Source organism: Leptonychotes weddellii, chromosome 7, assembly GCF_054177405.1.
Source record: "Leptonychotes weddellii isolate Sample4059 chromosome 7, ASM5417740v2, whole genome shotgun sequence".
NCBI classification, from domain to species: Eukaryota; Metazoa; Chordata; class Mammalia; order Carnivora; family Phocidae; genus Leptonychotes; species Leptonychotes weddellii.
This window is the reverse complement of record NC_138375.1, coordinates 69,577,669-69,597,951: the sequence shown is the minus strand read 5'-3', so window position 1 is coordinate 69,597,951 and position 20,283 is coordinate 69,577,669. Positions and strand designations below refer to the sequence as shown.

At 36.7% G+C, this 20,283-nt stretch overlaps 1 long non-coding RNA gene across 1 annotated transcript in view; it reads left to right on the top strand.

Moving 5' to 3' along the window:
- LOC145722638 (uncharacterized) overlaps positions 1-20,283 on the top strand; it is a 307,005-nt gene that overhangs the window by 216,956 nt on the left and 69,766 nt on the right. Inside the window, exon 3 of the long non-coding RNA XR_014147033.1 lies at positions 12,199-12,303. This is a non-coding gene — a long non-coding RNA (uncharacterized LOC145722638). The remainder of the gene's footprint in view (positions 1-12,198; positions 12,304-20,283) is intronic.

Here is a 20,283-nt window from a genome sequence, read left to right as displayed (position 1 = left end):
CCTCAGATTCACTTCTCCGCATGTCCTACCTTCCAGAAAGTGGTCGCTTTTCTGTTCAGAGAGTTGTTGCTATTCTTTCCTTAGATCTCCTGTTGAGTTTGTAGGTGTTCAGAATGGTTTGATCCCTATCCAGCTGAATTCCTGAGACCAGATGAAATCCAGGTCTCCTACTCCTTCGCTATCTTGCCCTCCCTCCTCACATCATTAGTTTTTGATGTAGTGTTCCATGATTCACTGTTTGCATATAACACCCAGTACTCCATGCAGAACATGCCCTCCTTAATACCCATCACCAGGTTAGCCCATCCCCCCACCCCCTCCCCTCTAGAAATGCTTTCTTATCCCCATTTTCTGTATCAAAACAATTAATCTGTTATGTAATTTTTGTGAAATCAGTTTCAACATGTAAAACAAATTTTGCATTTATATCTACCAATTTTAATCAATGACTGTGAAACTAAACATTTATCACTTGTTAAATTACTTTCAAGTAACAGCAAGTAAGTATAGAGTTGCGAAACCTCAACCAGACTTAATTTGACCACCCATGCCTACAAAATCATGGATACATTTCAATCTCACAACAAAGGAACAAATGCTGTTGTCCATTTCTGGGAAGAAGTGAGGATAAAATGAGTAGGTTCTGTGATCACTGGCTTTGTCAGGAGCTTTAAAAAAATAATGGCAACACCGATATCAAAAGACCTCTACTGAACACTTTACATTTCATAACTCATGTAATTCTCATAACCATCTAATGAGGAAGGTAGTATAATTCTCATTTTTTAATGAGGAAATGAAGGTTCAGAGATTGTAACCTGTTCAAGATCAAACAGATACACAGCAGACTCCACGTCTCATCCTAGGAACTGGACTCTTTCTGGTTCAACACAGATATTCGATACCACTCCAGCCCCTTGTATCAAGGGTAAACCTTCCATCCACTGCCAGTCCATTCCTGCTATACTTCCCAACACTCGCAGGTACATAGTTTATGCTTGTGAGAATATTTTTATCATTTTTATTCAGACTAATGTATATTTCCCTGCCATAAAACCCTTCTCTTAAAATTCTAGAATGTATCATTAGGCTTCTCTCTCATTTCAAATTCTGGTGATGAACTTCCTAGAAAGTTTGTAGATAGATAAAAGAGATTCTTTTAATTAATATAAGGATAGTTTCATTACTTAAATTGTGGATCAGGAATTAATCATAGATTTATATGGGCTCCATCTACCTAAATAAGTTTTAAATCATGTTACTTGCATCCTTGGTTACTAATCATCTATAATCCAACACTAAGCCATTAATTTAAAATACTAGTATATTTTACATGTGGATAAAGTATATGTGAATTCTCTTCCTTATTTTGTTGTATATATTTAATGTATATGTAGAATATATATAATAAATGTACATGTTATACATATACATATAATAAAATTTGGGATATATATATCTCACTGTACTGCATCTAAATATATTCCTATAAATTAGTTTGCATCTAAGTATCCGTCCTTTTTTATCTGAACTTTCCCTTATTATTCATTCTTGCAGTAAATATTTATTGAATCTACAGTCCACATTGAATTAGAAATAACTTATTTGCTATTTTTACTGAAAAATGAGATTCTTACGTAAGTTATACTACTTAGCAACATGCACCATCAGATATTTCACACAATGAACAATCACTGAAGAGCTAGTGTTATTGCTTGAGTGTTTCAGACCATTGCCAATTACTCAGAAACTTCACCATTTTGATCACATATTTAGCTAAAAATAGGGATATATTTATCCTGATATTTTCCATTATTTTAAAAAGTCTGATTATGGGGTGGCTGGGTGGCTCATTCAGTTAAGCATCTGACTCTTGGTTTTAGCTTAGGTCATGATCTCAGGGTCATGGGATCGAGCCCCACATGGGGCTCTGTGCTCAGCGGGGAGTCTGCTTGAGATTCTTTCTCTCTGCCCTTCCCCCACTCGTGCTCACTCTCTCTCTCAAATAATCTTTTTTTTAAAAAAAAACACTCTGATTATATCATCTTTATAGCCAGGAAAAGGAAATGTATTATGATTAAAGTTATAACACTAAATTAACAATGTATTTTTTCAAGTGCATTCACTGGTTTTTGTGATAGAAATTTTATTGTGGACTAAATTTTAGCTTAATCTTCATATGCAGGTATCTACATACTGAAGTACTGGATTCTAGCCTAGAAATTAACGGTTACCAGATGTAGGCCAAACTAATTATATATGTATCTGGAATAATAAGCAAAAGCATCTGCCAACTATTAGTGTTTCTATAAACACCATTTTTATTTCCATTGCACTTACTCAGATGTTACCTTGAATAGAGGGAAATATTTTTTATCACATATTTATTGCTATAATGTTTTAATTTAGCAATTCTACTGGCTAACCTATGATTTAGATAACAGTAGGATAAAGATAACTGTCAGTCTCAGAAATATGGCCATCTAAAGAAGTTTCTCTCCTTCAACCTTTCATAGTATAAGATCAATGCATCATTCTGATATCAAAAACCATGACATGTGGTCATCCATTTTGTTTTTTCTGTTGCCATATTTAATCAAAATGGATGATCTAGAACTTCTTTTGCTGGGTACCTGCCCATCCACTTTTGCAGTCAGTAATTTTTTCCAAGATAACACAGAGCTTAAAGAAATGCAAACATATTTTAATAGTTATAAACTTCCATATAATACATTCAATTTTGATTCTATTAAATGTTATTTTACTTTTATCATACATTTTCTTCTAAGTTTGAAGAAACTTCCCTTTTATTCATACCATGAAAAATATATTTTTTAATCCAATGTAGCACCTCAGAATTTATTCCATTATTTCACTATTTGGCATAAATGCTAATATTTTTATAGCAGCTTTATTGAAGATGTAATTCATAGTCCATGTAATTCACCAGCATTGTGTAATACATAGATGATAATTCAGTATCATGATTCAGGACACAGATGTTTGACATTATTTCATTCTGGTTGCATGTAAGTTCATGAGAAAAACATTATGAAGAGTGTCTTAATATACAAATAGTTCAGCTCTCTGGTCTTTACAGAGGTAGTACCAATATACATTTTGCATTATATTTAGAAATTTTGCCTTGAAAATTAACTTTTAATTCAAATGAGAGTGTCTACAACTATATGAAAATGTCTTCAATGTCCATCCTGTGACACTGCCCTGGAGATTAAACAAGGTAGGAATGATGAAGTCATTTGTTGCAAAATTTATGTTTGTTTCCAAAATATTTTATATCAATTTTAGCTGAATCAAGAAAATTATAATATTTTACATTAATATAGTAGTTTATATTTGTTTCCAGAATATGTTCACATTATTACCTCATTCTAGCCTTGTGAGATAAAATGGAAAATAGGTATCATCATGTGTGTTTTATCACTGGGTAAACTTATGGCTAGATAACAGCCAAAATATGTTTTAAATGCATACTGTTTTCAGAGATCTTAGACACAAAAAGGTAGCAATTAGAGGACCAGCAGATAAAGAAATATTTCAAAATTATTATCTATCTTACAAAGACAGTATTACCTGAGCATAGAAATAATTGCATTTTCCCTATTGTAATCTCTTTAGAATCTGCTACTTTTCACCCCCGTTACTGAAGCGACATTTATGTTTCATGTTTTTTCCTTAATCTATTGAGAGAAATGACAGTGTACTTTGGATTTTGTATCTTCAGCATCTAGCAAAATGACTGAAATGCAGAAGATGGCTTATAAATATCTATTCAATGACTGAATGTTTCTTTTCCAGAAACAACCTGCCTGTATTTTTTTCTCTATCTCGAGTGGAAAACTATTCAGTATCTAAAAAATATTTGTGTATGCCTTAATTTTATTATATTGGAAACAAGAATTTCATACTATGTCACAAGTATTATCTGTCCAATGTAGTGTTGGTTGATTGAATGATTGAGTCATTCATTAACTCATCTCATTTTATTTAGTTCACTAAATATCTATTGGCCATTTATGTATTTGATACATCTCTAGACACTGGGGATTCAAAAACATACGTAATCTTTACCATCATAGATTGGGAAGAGAGAAATTAATTAAACACATACTTTAAATGTGAAAACTGCTAAATAGGGAAAAGTGTGAGAGTTATGAAATATTCAGGTGACAGCTGGTTTACCCCACAGACAACAACAGAGAAGGCATCACAAAGAACGTGAAAGAGTTGAAGCTATCTGAAAAATAAGATTTTAAATAAGTTGAAAGAAAGAAATGATTGTTCTAGCCAGGAAGAAGATCATATGTAAAGACCTAATTTCAGGAAGGAAGGTGGTCTGTTCCAGGAAAAAAAAGAAATGTGGTGAACAAGCAGAAGTATGATATCAAGGGAAGGACGAGATATAAGCAAAGGCCAGATTAGTGAGGAATTGCATGTCATCTTAAGGGTTTTGGTGTTTTATGCATACTGTATATTAAACTGAGTGTTTTAATTTATAGAGGTATACTCATAGTTGAGAATTAAAGTCATCATTGTGATTCTGGTTTTATTCATGAATTCTGGAAATAAGAATGGAAAAAGTGCATAGAAAAATATCATTTATGTGTCCAGGTCATAGTTTAAGGCCTGATGCTTTAGGTAATAATAAATATATAGAATTTTTTTCAAGAAATTGGTTGGACTCCTGACTATTCAGGAGGTAAAAAATGTACAGGACTTACTGATTAGTTGGATGTTGGCAAGTGATGGAAGAAAGATTGATTATATTAAGGAAGCCTAGCATCTGTCTGGATTTGAAACAGATAGTAAAAATGACAAAAACAAAAGAAAAATTGGCAAGGGGAGAAACTGAAGAGGGAGAGATTTCTGTTTCAGCCGTGCTGTATATGAGATGACTTCTTTTGTTTTTTGGGTTTTGTTTTTGTTTTTGTTTGTTTTTGTTTTAAGTAGGCTCCATGCTGGGTTTGAATATGGGCCTTGTGGAGCTTGAACTCCTGACCCTGAGACCAAGACCTGAGTTGAGATCCAGTCATATGCTAGGCGTGCCTGGGTGGCTCAGTCAGTTAAGTGGCTGCCTCTTGGTTTTCAGCTCAGGTCACGATCTCAGGATCAAGATCTCAGGGCTGTGAGATTGAACCCCTTCCCCCTCCCTCAGGCTCTGCACTCAGCGCTTCTCTCCCTCTCCCTCTGCTCCTCACCCCTGCTCTTATGCTCTCTCTCTCTCTCAAATAAAGAAATGTATATTTTTAAAGAGGATGTGTTCAGGGGCGCCTGCGTGTTTCACTCGGTTAAGCATCTACCTTCAGCTCAGGTCATGATCCCAGGGTCCTGGGATTGAGCCCCACATGGGGCTCCCTGCTCAGCTGGGAGCCTGCTTCTCCCTCTCCTTCTGCCCCTCCCTCCTGCTTGTGCTCTCTCTCTCTCTCTCAGATAAATAAATAAAATCTTTAAAAAAAAAAAGAGGGAGGTGGGAATCATTGAATGGTAACTTTACTTGAAGTACTCAAGTATCTAGCTACAGGCTTCTATTTTCTTTGGAAATAAGTCAAGAAAAGTAATGAGGATGAGGAGGTATGAGATGGTGGTGGACTGTGGGAAGTTGGAAATGTGAGGAAAATGGAAATAGACTTGTTGAAAGAAGGAGAAAGAACCCAAAACCCTTTCATTCTCCATGTCATCTTTTTGAAATTATCTAATAATAGTTCTTTGAAGGATCCTAATTACAAACTGGTCCTGGTTCTCTTTGCTTTTTTCACATGTGCTTTTTAATTTTTATTTTATTTACACAACTAATATGATCTATCAAGCAGGAAAGAAAAATTGAAATACTCCTTGATAGATACACATTGTTATTTTATATATACCATAATTGACCATTTTCTGTTTAATTTATATACAAATGTATATACTTAAAGAGAAATATAATTTGACTTTATTAGAAATGTGTTCATTTGCTTGCAAATAAGAGAAAGACTAACAGTGACAAACATATAAGGCTTTACTTTTCTCATACAAGAGGATTGTGGGAAAACAGGAGAAAATAAACAGAATGCTGGTATTTTTTTAAAATCTAGGTCTTTTTTTTTTTTTTTAAAGATTTTATTTATTTATTTGAGACAGAATGAGAGAGAGAGAGAGCACATGAGAGGGGGGAGAGTCAGAGGGAGAAGCAGACTCCCCGCCGAGCAGGGAGCCCGATGCGGGACTCGATCCCGGGACTCCAGGATCACGACCTGAGCCGAAGGCAGTCGCCTAACCGACTGAGCCACTCAGGCGCCCCTAAAATCTAGGTCTTAAGACAGTTCTGACATTCATTCTAATATGGTGTTAAAAATAAATTCTTCGAAATTAATTTTAGAAGGGTAGAAACTACATTTTTGTATTTTAAATAAAATATATAATCCATCAAGAAAAATATAAATTTTTAAGCATAAAATTGTTATACATTTATTAACATTCTAATATAAATTATTAGCTGCTAAGTTAGTTCTACTGCTTCCATAGATGCCCGCCCTGCTGTCAAGGATCCTCTCGTGCCTGTCACCTCTAATGTAGTTTATCTGCTGAGATTTCAGTACTTTCTTTTTATCTTTAACTCTTTTGAGGGAGCACTTGCAAAGCCACCATCTCCAGAAGCTCTTCCGATCTTTGGGATGGTCCTGAATTGCAGTACCTTTCCCCAGTGCATCATCCCTTTCCCTAGCGAGAGCTTATCCCTCTTGGTGGGTTTCCCCTGAGTCCATGATGACCCTTTATAGGGGAGTAGAAATGGAAGGAGGCAAAGGAGGTAAAGGAGGTCTAGGGCTAAAGAAAATTATGGAGGCCTATGGTGAGATATCAGAGATAAGTGGGAAAGGGATTAAAGAAGGGAAAGGGTTTAAAGAAGAGGAGGGGAAGGAAAAATTAGGGAAAAACCAGAAAAGTGCATAAAGCCGTCGACGAATGTCTGAAATAGCAGGGCACGGACAAAATAAAAGTGTTTTGATATAAAGATAATGAATTCACAATAACAACAACAACAACAACAACAAAAATGCATGCATCTTTCCTGCTGAGGACCAGTGTTGTAATTACCCACACAAAGTCTTGAGGTCAACTCTTGCTCTTTTGCTGAGGCTGAGCCATGCCACAACCTCCCCTCACTGTATAGGAATATGATCTGGAGCTTCAATCATAATATCTACCTTCATGGCAGGAAGAAAGACCTAAAGGAAGATTTCAGTTGCATTAGGCAGAAATAAAGTTGCAAGTAGTTAATTCACTCACTGCAGAATGACATTTGGCCTAGCTGTCATCACCAGGCAAGGTAGAAAAGCGGTATACTTTTTTTTTCTTTTGTCAAATTTTGGTTGGTATACAACAACTCTGTTCAATCTAAGATTTTTTGACTTGCAATAAATTGAATATTTTCCAGTTAACATTTTTTTTTTTTAATTCGTAGCAGGAATTAAAATACTTATTTACCTACGTTATTTCCATTTCCATTTCTCTTACTTGTATCAGGAGGATTCATGTTACTTTCTGATGTGGATTTCCTTCTGCTTGAAGGACTTTTATCTTTTTTTTTTTTTTTTAAGATTTTATTTATTTTTTTGACAGAGAGAGTGAGAGAGCACAAGCAGGGAGAGCAGTAGAGGAAGAATGAGAAGCAGGCTCTCCGCTGAGCAGGGAGCCCGATGCGGAACTTGATCCCGGGACCCTGGGATCATGACCTGAGGTGAAGGCAGACCAACTGAGCCACCGAGGTGCCCAGGACTTTTTTCTTTAAACATTCCCTATCTTTCTTTGCTTTCCCTTTCTGGCATTCATAATATACAGATATTTGTAATTCTATTTATATTCTCCAAATCACTTGAATTATGAACTTTTTCTTTATTTCTTCTTGATGCCTTTTGAAGTAATTATATGACCTAGTATTTGAACTCATTAATTTGTAGTTTACCTGTGTCAGTTCTGTTATAAATCTGATTCCCAAGTTCTTTATTTAAACTGTTTTTATGTTTAATATTTCCAATTAGTCCTTCTGTTAACAATTGTTAGCAAAACCGTTGTTTCTGTTTGTCCCTGCTCTATATTATTGAAATTCATCTCATACCTTTGAGAGTGTTGTAAATCTTACTTTGGCTTGTTTATTAATATTGCTTCATGTAGTACAGTTTTTCAGTTTATTGTATTTTATTTAGACCAATGTTTTACTCAAAATCCCATAGATTTTCCTGAGAGCAATTTTTCCTCAGATAAATCAGCTAGCTTAGGTAATGTTATCCCTATGTGTGGGGTAAAAGACCTGGACTTTCTTCAAGTTAGGGAGTGGGTGATACAGGAACCACTCAAAGATGATGACCCAGATTTGTTCTAAATTTGTTCTGACTTTCCCTTTGGCCACATCTACCACTATTGCATGAAAGCAATATTTCGACAACATCACCTTGCCCTTTGGGTATGAGACTGAAGAATAGGAACTTTTAGTTCTGCCTGTACTTGTTTTTTGTCTACTCACCATATTTTTTTCCCTCCCAGTCTTGGTGTTATTGTCATACCTTTTGTTTCCATATCCTAGAAGTCCCAAAATGTGTTATTCTTCTTTAAAGAGTTGATTGTCAGGGCACCTGGATGGTTCAGTTGGTTAAGCATCTGCCTTGGGCTCAGGTCATGATCCCAGCGTCCTGGGATTGAGTCCCGCATCCAGCTCTCTGCTCGGCGGGAAGCCTGCTTCTCCTTCACACTCTCCCTCTGTGCTTTCTCTCTCTCTCTCTCTCTCAAATAAATAAATAATTTTTTTAAGATTTTATTTATGTATTTGACAGAGAGAGACACAGCGAGAGAGGGAACACAAGCAGGGGGAGTGGGAGAGGGAGAAGCAGGCTTCCCGCCGAGCAGGGAGCCCGATGTGGGGCTCGATACCAGGATCCTGGGATCATGACCTCATCTGAACGCAGACACTTAACGACTGAGCCACCCAGGTGCCCCTAAATAAATAAAGTCTTTAAAAAAAAAAGAGTTGATTATCTTTTAATGAGGTATAGTTAATAAGCCTTCACATGAAATTAAGTGGAATCACTTCAACAAAGAAGATATGCTGATTGTAAATAAGCACATGAAAACTGGGTTAATATCATTAGACATTAGATACTACTACATAATTATTAGAATATCTGAAATTTAAAAGTCTGACCATACTAAGTGTTGGTAAGGATTTGGAACAATTGGATATCTTGTACACTACCGGTGGAAATGTAAAATAATAAAATCACTTTGGAAAATTGTGTGGCAATTTCTTAAAAGTTAAACATACACCTATCATACGCCCCAGTCACTTTACTCCTCTATATTTTCCCAAGAAAAATAAAACCATATGTTTGTGCCAAGAGTTGTATATGAATATCTGTAGTGTTTTTATCATAATGGCAAAAAACTGAAAATAATCCAGATGTCAGTAATAGATGAATGAACGAATGAATGAATGAATGAATTGTGCCATAGTTATACAATGGGATACTACTGAGCAGTTAGGAGGAATTACATATTAATACATGGAACAACATGGATGCATTTCAAAACAATTGTGCTGAATGAAAAAAGGCAGAAATAAAATAGTATATAGTTTATGATTTTATTTTATTTTTTTATTTTTTTTAAAGATTTATTTATTTATTTGAGAGAGTGAGAAAGAGAGTACATGAGAGGGGGGAGGGTCAGAGGGAGAAGCAGGCTCCCCGCCGAGCAGGGAGCCTGACGCGGGACTCGATCCCGGGACTCCAGGATCATGACCTGAGCCGAAGGCAGTTGCTTAACCAACTGAGCCACCCAGGCGCCCTATGATTTTATTTTTAAAAAGATTTTATTTTTTATTTATTTGAGAGAGAGAGCGTGAGAGAGAGCAAGAGCACAAACAGAGGGGAGGGGTAGAGGGAGAAGGAGACACCCTGCTGATCAGGGAGCCAGATGTGGGACTCAATCCCAGGACCCCGGGATCATGACCTGAGCCGAAGGCAGATGCTTAATGACTGAGCCACCCAGGTGCCCCTATTTATATAAATTTCTACAAAATGCACACAAATATATAAAGACAAAAGGAAGGTATCTGTTGTCAAGGGTTTGGGTAGGCAGGACTATTCAGGCAGGAGTTGATAAAAGGGAATGATGAAACTTTCGGGGATGATGAATGTATACATTATCTTGATTGTGGTGAGATATATATGGGCACATATCCCAGCTCACCTGTACTGCCTCAGGGAGAGGGAGGTCGCAAAGTGAAGGAAATACGTGCAGAGAGTCCAAATAAGAAAAAGGAAAGTCTTGGGCGCCTGGGTGGCTCAGTTGGTTGAGCGACTGCGTTCGGCTCAGGTCGTGATCCTGGAGTCCCGGGATCGAGTCCCGCATCGGGCTCCCTGCTCGGCGGGGAGTCTGCTTCTCCCTCTGACCCTCCTCCCTCTCGTGCTCTCTGTCTCTCATTCTCTCTCTCGCAAATAAATAAAATCTTTAAAAAAAAAAAAAGGAAAGTCTTGCCATAGCCAGCCACTGCCACTTGCATTTGGTAGACTCAAAGGGAAGCTAAAGAGTGGGAAGGCTTGAATAGAGAAAAGAGACGCCTGCAGGTTCCCTGTTTGGAGGCTGTTGTCATGGGGAAGCTGGAGGTAGGAAAACCAGAACCTGGGCCACTATGTGATGGGTGAGGGCTGCATATCTGGCTTTCCCTGGTCGGTCCTACATTGGAAGCAAAGACAAGAGTTAGGGAAGCAGTGGATTATTAATCAAGTCCTGCCATTTGGGGCTGATTGCTATAGGAATTGTTTGACTTGCTGGACAGAAAGAAAGACAGAGAGACTTTCAGAGAAAAAGAGAAAGAACTACAGAGTGAGAGATAGCCAAGTAGCTCATTTTATTTTTCTAGTCTGGTATTATACTTCAAAACTTTCTTTTTATCATATATAATCCTACTCAAAATATTCTTTCTTAGACTAGAAAGTTCATTAAATGCCTATTTTTTAACATTCTTCCACATGATTTTTTTAACTTCAGGCTCTTTACCTTCTAACTTTAAAATGGCATTTGAATTTCTGACAGTGGCCCTGAACACATCAGTTTGCCCTAATTTTTTCTCTTTTTGTTAAAAACACTGTGCTTTTAAAATTCTATTTGCTTTTTATTTCATTCCTTTGGGATGTTGAAAGATATCTAAGGAAGCTAATGCCTATTTTTATGGGACTTTATAAAAATTTATAGTGTCTAAATTTAAATAAAATAAAAATAGGCAGTCACCAAAAAACTGTGTTTTTGAGACAAAGATTAGAGGCAGTCGAGGTGAGAGTTTGATAAAAGCAGTGGTCCCAGAGTATGTTTCAGGCATTTGGGGACGGGATGGGAGCCGTGTGCAGGAGAGACTGGATATTCAGGAAGTATTTCAAAGAATTTCTCAGCTTTCAAGGTCACCATTAACATGCAGAGAAGTGAAGCACATATGCAGGATTTAAGCAATAGAATGAGATAAGGCAAAACTTAGTGATTCCCTGAGGCCGAACCTTTATTTTTAAAAAAGACACTTTTTTTTCTGATTTCTGTACATCTGAAGGAAAAAAAAATGAGGTATATAATACTGAAAATCACACTCACCTACACTATGAATAAAGAGTAGTTAAAAACTGATTTTCAAATATTTATAAATTTTAACACATGAGCTTTCTTCAATGATTTAAAAATACATATTCTTCAATTATTTATTACATAAGCGGTGAAGTATTAAAAGAGTATGTCCCCCAAATTAGCATAAGCCTTTGATTCTGAGTGAGACAGTAAGATGTATTGATTGACTAGAACAATATTTTCAATAAACATTTTTTATTTCACATTCGAACAAATGGTAATTCTAAGAAAGACGCTTTCTGAAAAACTGTATTTGAACTTTCAGTAGCAAACAGTTCAGTAGCATAGAGGGAGACTAGAGCAATAAGTAACTGTGGCTTTAAAATCAGATACAACCGTGTTCAGATCCCAGCTCCACAATCCATTACCTGTGTGCTAATGAAAACCTTCTTTAAACTAGGGCTTATTGTATTCGTCCACAAAATGTGGTAATAAGAGCAATCATATCATTTCAATAGGAGCATTTATAAAGGGCTTACTAGGTGTTAGGTCTCTTAAGTATTTCATATTAATTATGGCATTTTATTCTTACAGCAGCCCTATGAGTTATGTACTATATATTATCATCATTTCAATTTTATGGACAAGGATATGAAGTCACGGAGAGGTGAAGTGATTTACCCAGGAGTCCCACAGCTGGTGAGTAGTTTGCTTCCCTCATCTGTGCTTGTCTTGCTTTTAAGAGGATTACAGGAGATAATACTTGTGTTATGCTTTCCATAATTTACCAAATACGCACTTGGAAAAAAAGTAATATTATTGGTTATTACAGAAATAAAATCTTCTACATCAGATGAGCCTCTATAAGATATATAATGAGCCCTGTCTCTTTTCATTAACCAGTTTTTAGGGAACTGATTCAAATGATAGCAAAATAAACCTGAATTTTGGACTTGGAAATTTTGGAGATATAGATATATATCTATATATATCTAGATCTCCTTTGTGGCAAAATTTTTTTAGTTTTAAATAACTAAAATTTTAGCTTTGGGCCACTTATTTGCTAGTTTGTTTTGGACTACCTGTCTAGAAAAACCACAAACCAAACACATTCAGAAAGCCTAGTATCATTTAGCCTGGCCAAACCTGCAAGATCAAATAAACTGGGTAATTGCCACATGTGTACTTTGCATATATCAGTATTGTTGCTACTGAAATTTGAGGAACTGCTAATGAACAAGTATGCTGAACGAGTCAATAAGGATTTACAACTAAACTATGCTTTCACTTTTGCCCTATTTCCACCTCTTTTCTTCTTTGGAAATTATGAAGAATACATTTTCTCTTTGGGAAATGTTTAAGTAAATCCTATTAGGATTAAATCATGTTGACAATTCAGTGAAAACTGTCAGTTCCCATAAAAACATATTCGTTACATAATAACAAGGGAGCAGACTTTGATAAAATGATGACAAGATTCTAAGGTGGAATTGAAAAACGTTTACGCTAACTTTTGTCCTGTACCTTCCAATTTAGTAATGAGCACCTTTAGAAAATATACCCCATCAGATGAGAACAAGACCCAACTGGAGAGCTATGACTAAATTAGTACCAGAAGCAAAGATGCATTTTAAAGTAATTGAAAACTCGGTAATAGTGGAATATGGCACCAGCTTCTTAAACATCCTTTCTGGTGCTGGTGAAACAAAGAGTTTTATTTTTGTTTTAAGAGTTTCACTTTATAAACTACTCCATATGGACTAGAAAATCCGCAAAAATTTCAAAAGGCATAGAGCAATGGCTTCCATCCACTCCTTGGTCTTCCCTCAACCTCTTCTGAGCATGTCTGCTGAGACCAGGTGAAAAGAATATCTGAAGATAAAATGAGAGGGTGGACATGGAAACACAGTTGACAACTTATTTTCTGGGATTTAAGAGGAACAATACATTTTTGTCAATTATACCTCAATTAGAGAAAAAGAAGAAAAATAATGCTCAGTGACTCAGGAAAGCATGCCTCTTTATTTACTCTTTTGCATAAAGACAGAAAAGTAAATAGATATATAACTGAAAGATAATGTAGGTGTATATAAAACAGAGTTGTTTGTTGAAAGCCCAAGTAAGCTTTGCTTTTATCATTGAATAAAAACAATAAAACAGGGGATTGTGAATACTAGTCATGGGAAAACTCTAGCTTTGGGAAAAGACTGATAACTTACCATAAAGCAGAGCAAAAAATTAATCCCATGCTAATAATGAAAAAAATAAATCATCCATGTTTAAGAAAAGACTACATGACTTTGATAGCAGTAAGATGCTGAAAAGCAAACATTAGTCCATCAAGTGAAAGGGGGAAAACGTGGTCAGGGCCTTTTGTTTTTGTCTTTTGTTTTATTGTTGTCTTTAATCTTGACTAACTAGATGTGGAAGCATGTCTCCACCTTTGGCTACACAGCAAATAGGTTTTGACATACCCAGAGAACTGCCCACTGCTTGGCCTTTGGGTCCAGTGTTTGCTGTCCACTCCCAGACAGCATCTCAGATCTTAGTGATGAGGGAGCAGAAGGCAAGCTGAGGACAAAGCAGAAGCTAGCACCCTACACCCCGCCCCATGTGATTTGTGTGACATTCCTCAGGCACTCCTCGCTGCCCTAAAGGGAAAACAAATGGTTAACTGATAGAGATCACAGTCCTGCAGGACAGGAGTCTCCCTCAGTTTGCAAATGTCCTAGTGGTTTACAAGGAAAAAGCTTTATCAATAGCCTAACTTCCAAAGACCCATAACTCAGCTTCCTGGAGCCCTAACATCACCCTCCCCTTCATGAAATTGAAGGAGGCTCAGGCAGAAGGAAATGTAAATAAAACTGAATTTCTTTTAAACCTGCAGCCCATTGACAAGGACGTGTGATAGGAGAAATGTAACACTCCTCCAGGAAACTCCCCACTGTCTTCATATTAGTGCCTCTTAGAGAGAAAAACAGCTTGGCTTGACAATAACCAGGTCTCCATTATCCTGAGGGTCTTCTTTAGCATATGACAGTCCCTCTGGACACCCTTGGTCTTCACCTCCCCAGCTCCCAAGTATACAATCAGCCACACCTCACAAACTCAGAGCAGCTCTTTCTGCCCAGGGGTTCTGTCCCCATGCTTTAATAAAACCACCATTTTGCACCAAAGACGTCTCAAGAACTCTTTCTTGGTCGTCAGCTCCAGACCTCACCCCATCGAACCTCACCTAGATTCCAAAACTTCATCTTTAGGACTCATCTTTTTTATGCTGGCTCTCTGCCCAGGCCCGGATACTGACTTCTGTATAAATTTGCAGGTCTGTGATGCTGACCAGCAGCCTTTAGTCAGCAGGAGCTTAAAAGGGCTCAAGCAGAACCAAACCCAAACCCAGAGATCCTAAAGAGTAAGGGTTATTTTTGCAAAAAGACTAACGAACTAGAATAGGTAAAGCTGCTGCAGGAACCTCACATTTCACCCTAATTTTAAAGCCATGTAAATCTGCCTAACACTAGCTGTTACATTATTACTGTAACACTGGTTGTTACATTACTTTATATCTTATAAAGTGTTTACCATCTACATTGTGTAATCTTTATAACAACCAGATAAGCTATGCATTGTGAAAAAGCCTATTTTGTAAATAAGAGGAAAAGTTACAGCACCTTGCACAAGACCACAAAGATAGTGAATGCCAGGCAGTGACCCCGATTCCATATTGTGTGCTGCTTCCACAGAAGTAGTGCTGTTTGGCTGTGAAATCTAAACAGAAATCTAAACAAACGCTGAGTCAGAAACAGAACAGTCATGAAAATAAAGCAAACAAGTAAAATGCTTTTAAAATCCAAAGTATGCATTTTGATGTTGATTTGACAATGGCTTTTTGTATGTTCCTAATATTTTATCTTCCAACATCTTCTCATCCTGGATCCAGTAACTTCCCTGATAGGATACTGTTGCCTTACGCTTTGATTTTCTTCCCTGTCTCGCCTGTCCTGAGTCCTGGCCGCAGGAGATCCTAATGAAACTTATGAACCTTATCTGTTTGGAGTATCTTCCTCCATCTTCTGATTCAATTTATACCTTAAACTGGCCTGTATCTAGAACTATATACAGATAAAGAACAAGAGTACTTTGTCTGGTTGTGTTGGGATTGGTGGTCACCATAGCCTCACACATTCCCCACTGACATCTCAGCGTTAGGGAGGCAGTGCCAGGAGGCTACCAGCATAATTCCTTCCAGTTGCCTTTTAGAAACACTCTCAACTGGGGGCACCTATGTGGCTCAGTCAGACAAGCATCTGACTCTTGGTTTCGGCTTAGGTCATGATCTTGCTGTTGTGGGATTAAGACTTGCTTTGGGCTCTGTGCTCAGTGTGGAGTCTGCTTCAGATTCTCTCTCCCTCTCCTTCCTGCTCTCTTTCTTTCTCTCTCTCTCTCTCTCAAATAAATAAATAAATAATAATAAAAAATCTTGAGAGAAAAAGAAAGAAAGAAAGAAAGAAAGAAAGAAAAAAAAAGAAAGACTCTCAACTTCATCCTTATGCAAGCTCATCCCTTTCCATTACCCAGGTATTAGTGAAGGTATGAACAGGGAGAAAATTCCTCCCATATAAGACCTGGGCCCTTTCTAACCTGGCATCCCTGCTTCTCTCTCCTAAGAAGACACACTTCAAGAAAAAGGCTTTCACTTTCTTATGTTGTATTTTTCAGGTTTTATTGAGAAGAAATGGCTGCCATTTGTTGAGAAGTGGTCTTACAAATAAAGACAAAGGAAATATACAACCACAGTGTAATATCAGCTTTTATATCAAATAATAAGGGGAATTTCAGCAGGCAGAATAGCTACTGATTTAAATACTCTATGTAGAAGAGAGACTAAGACCAATTAGTGTTCTGGGTAGACTGGAAACATCATAACATTATAATCCCTTATATAACCTTATATGTCATGGAAATAAATGATTAGGGAAATGGGGTTTTTGAAAAGAAAGCAATCAGACTCTAATGTTGACAATGTGATTAGAGCATTTGCAGTATTCGCTAAACTGACCCTTTCTGTCTATATTGCAAAAGCATCTTAAAGTTCTTTGCTGTTTTTACCGACGTGATATCTTTATTTGTAACATCCTTCACTGTTCTCATAAGACTGATGATAATCTTTGGTTTCTTACATATTCAGCTAAAAGACTACTAGGCCTTTTTCTTTTTTTTTAAGATTTTATTTATTCATTTGTCAGAGAGAGAGAGAGAGAGAACAGGCAGGGGGAGCGGCAGGCAGAGGGGGAAGCAGGCTCCCCGCTGAGCAGGGAGCCTGATGTGGGACTCCATCCCAGGTACCTGGGATCATGACCTGAGCTGGAGGCAGATGCTTAACTGGCTGAGCCACCCAGGCATCCCAAGAGTATTAGGTCTTTATGTTCGAACTAGATTCCTGTTGTTATTTCTACCCAAATCACTCTGATCTTAGGAAACTGTATTTGAGGATGACAGAAGTAGCTAACTCAGTGAATTTAGTTTTAACTGTGCTTGGCTCCTTTACACACAATAAATAAATATAGTAATTTCTGCCATTTATCAGAGCACCATTTTTAAGTTTTTTATTATTATTTCTTGTTTTTACCAGAGCACTATTTAATTGATTGTTTGAGGTGTGAGGAAACCAGGCACAAGGCAGAGGAAACCTGGCCTTCAGTAATTTTGTTCTGTTGTCCTATTTATCCCCTCCCAAAAACCAAGTAGGAGTCTAGGTCTCCTCTTGTATCTCTCTTTCCTCCAGAGCACACGCCACTTAAAGAAGATGTGCTAAGCCTTACCTCTTGGTAGCACTGTGACCCAGGTGTGTGAATGCATGAGTTCCCTCTCCACTTACTATGCCCGTTGACATTTAGTGAATTTCTAAAAGAAATGTTCTTCTAAGTGTCTATAAATAATAACCCTGGTATTCACTTAAGGTGAGTCAAATGTAATCCCCATAGTAAGTTTGTAATAATAGCAAAAGAGCACTTACCATATACCAGATATTCTTCTAAGCATTTTATATATACTATGGCGTTTAATTCTCACAATAACCTGTGGAGTTGTTACTAAGGTATCAGACATTATCCCCATTTCACAATTGAGAAAGATGAGGTAAAGAGAATTTAAGTAATTTCCCTAAGGTCTCACAACTTTCCAGCAGTCTTCAGGCAGTCCAGTCTCTGAAGCAATGGTTTTGACCGTTATGCTGAAATGACCTTGAATCTTGAGGTATTAAATATGAGGGTGTACTAGATGAATTCTTAAATTTCTACGAAGTTCTAAAATTTAAACTCTTTATAATATTCTATAGTAGGTATGAATGACTAATAAACCAAATCAATATACACCCTGAGACAGCTAGATTTTTTTAAAAAGGAGCTGGCTAACCCAAATTGGTCAAGTGTCGAGGCAATGTGATTAAATGAAGACTATTCAGAGCAGAGAAATTTTCTGAAAAGGTCACCTTCCCTCAGCGTCTTAAGAGATTCATCATGGGAAGCTACCTATACCAAAGATAGATCTAGTTCCAACTTATTTTAATGTGATTTCATTTACAAATTAAAACCTGATCTTTCTATAGTTTTTTTTTTTTTTTCTGCTTGGATATATATTCTAAAATGATTTTTTTTTAAATATCATTTAGATGATACAGAATCACTTTTTGAAGGTTTTTATTTAAGTACAAGTGATAAGATATTTAGTGTTATAAACACATGATAGGCTCCTGTGTTGTGAAAACCTTTTGTTCATATAGGTTAACCATTTCAAGCAGAGTACAAAATGTTACTACAATACTAAGTAAATCAATCACATTAGTCATCATACAGAGTTTGGGGAGCACTGTAAAGTTCGTGGAAGCACTGTTTGAGTATGTTTCTTTATACTTGTTGGATCATTCCACTTTTCATGTCTATGCCAAAATACAGAAAAAGGTTAAGAACCAGATAGTTAGAAGTTGCTTTAGAAAGAAATCCCCATTGGGACGCCTGGGTGGCTCAGTCGGTTAAGCAGCTGCCTTCGGCCCAGGTCATGATCCCAGAGTCCTGGGATCGAGTCCCACATCGGGCTCCTTGCTCAGCAGGGAACCTGCTCCCTCTCTCTCCCTCTGCTTGTGCTCTCTCTGTCAAATAAATAAAATCTTAAAAAAAAAATAATTAAAAAAAAGAAATCCCCATGAAAACTGAGTCTTGACTAGTTTTAGACAAAAGTATATGTTAAATTATTAATGATGTGAGTAATTAGATATAAGAAATGAGGTAAGATTTTTATCTGATTGTATGAATATATTAGATGGAAAATTTAACTTCTACAAAAAATGCAGATGAAATATACATTGTATGTAAACATATAATTTTATCTTCCATTGTTTTATAAACCAAAAGCATTATTTCAGTTATTCAACTTCAATAGTAAATTGGCAATCCATTTGTATTCAAAATTCCCTGATTTACCAGAAGAGATAGCAGATTCCTAGAACTCTACCAAAAAGAATTTTTGTATTTTGTGTTTCTTCTAGCCAGAAGCCACACTTTACTAATCTTTGTATTGTCCAACAGGCTACTTACATGTTTGCTTTTAAAGGGTGAATTGAGTTGTCACGACTTAGGGTAATGGGAGAAGATTTAGGACAGTGTGCTTTATATGTGAGTTAACTGAGGGGCCTTTTAAAGAAATAAAACCAAAGCTGAATTACAAATTAATTTTTTTAAAGCATCAAAATGAATTAAATTCAAGCTAACAGCCTTAATGTAATGGGAGTCCTGCTGTTTTTGCTACAGTACAACTGTGGTACTGCAGTCTATGACAGGGGGTTTGGGATCTTTATACTACTTTTGTGTGTGTGTGTGTGTGTGTGTGTGTGTGTGTGTGTTTATTTTCTGACTGGAATATGGGTACCTAGGGCAGTGTCAATGACCCACAAGACAGTAAGTAGGGAAAACATAATATGCAGGATTATAGTTGTTCTGTATTTACTAAGGTTGAAAAAAAACAAACAAACATGGGAGAGCCCAAAAGCTAAATTGGTTGATATATTGTTCAGTTCCTCTGTATCCTTATTGGTTTTCTGTGTATTTGTTGATTAATGAGAAGGATGTTGAAGTCTTTGACAATAATTGTGGCTTTCTCTCCTCCTTTTTTCCAGTTTTAGAAATTTTTGCTCTGTGAATTTTAAAGTTATGGTGTTAGATGTATACATATTTAGAATGGTTATACCGTTTTGGCAAGTTGAACCTTTTATCATTATGTGATATTATTCTTTATTCATAGTAATATTTCTTGTTCTTAAATCTACTTTGATATTATGTTGGGGTGTGTGTGTGTGTTGATAATTATTTTGCTTGGTGTTTTTTTTTATTATGTTAGTCACCATACATTACATCATTAGTTTTTGATGTAGTGTTCCATGATTCATTGTTTGCGTATAACACCCAGTGTTCCATGCAGAACGTGCCCTGATTAATACCCATCACCCGGCTAACCCATCCCCCACCCCCCTCCCCTCTGGAACCCTCAGTTTGTTTCTCAGAGTCCATAGTCTCTCATGGTTCATCTCCCCCTCTGATTTCCCCCCCTTCATTCTTCCCCTCCTGCTATCTTCTTTTTTTTTTTTTTTTTAACATATAATGTATTATTTGTTTCAGAGGTACAGGT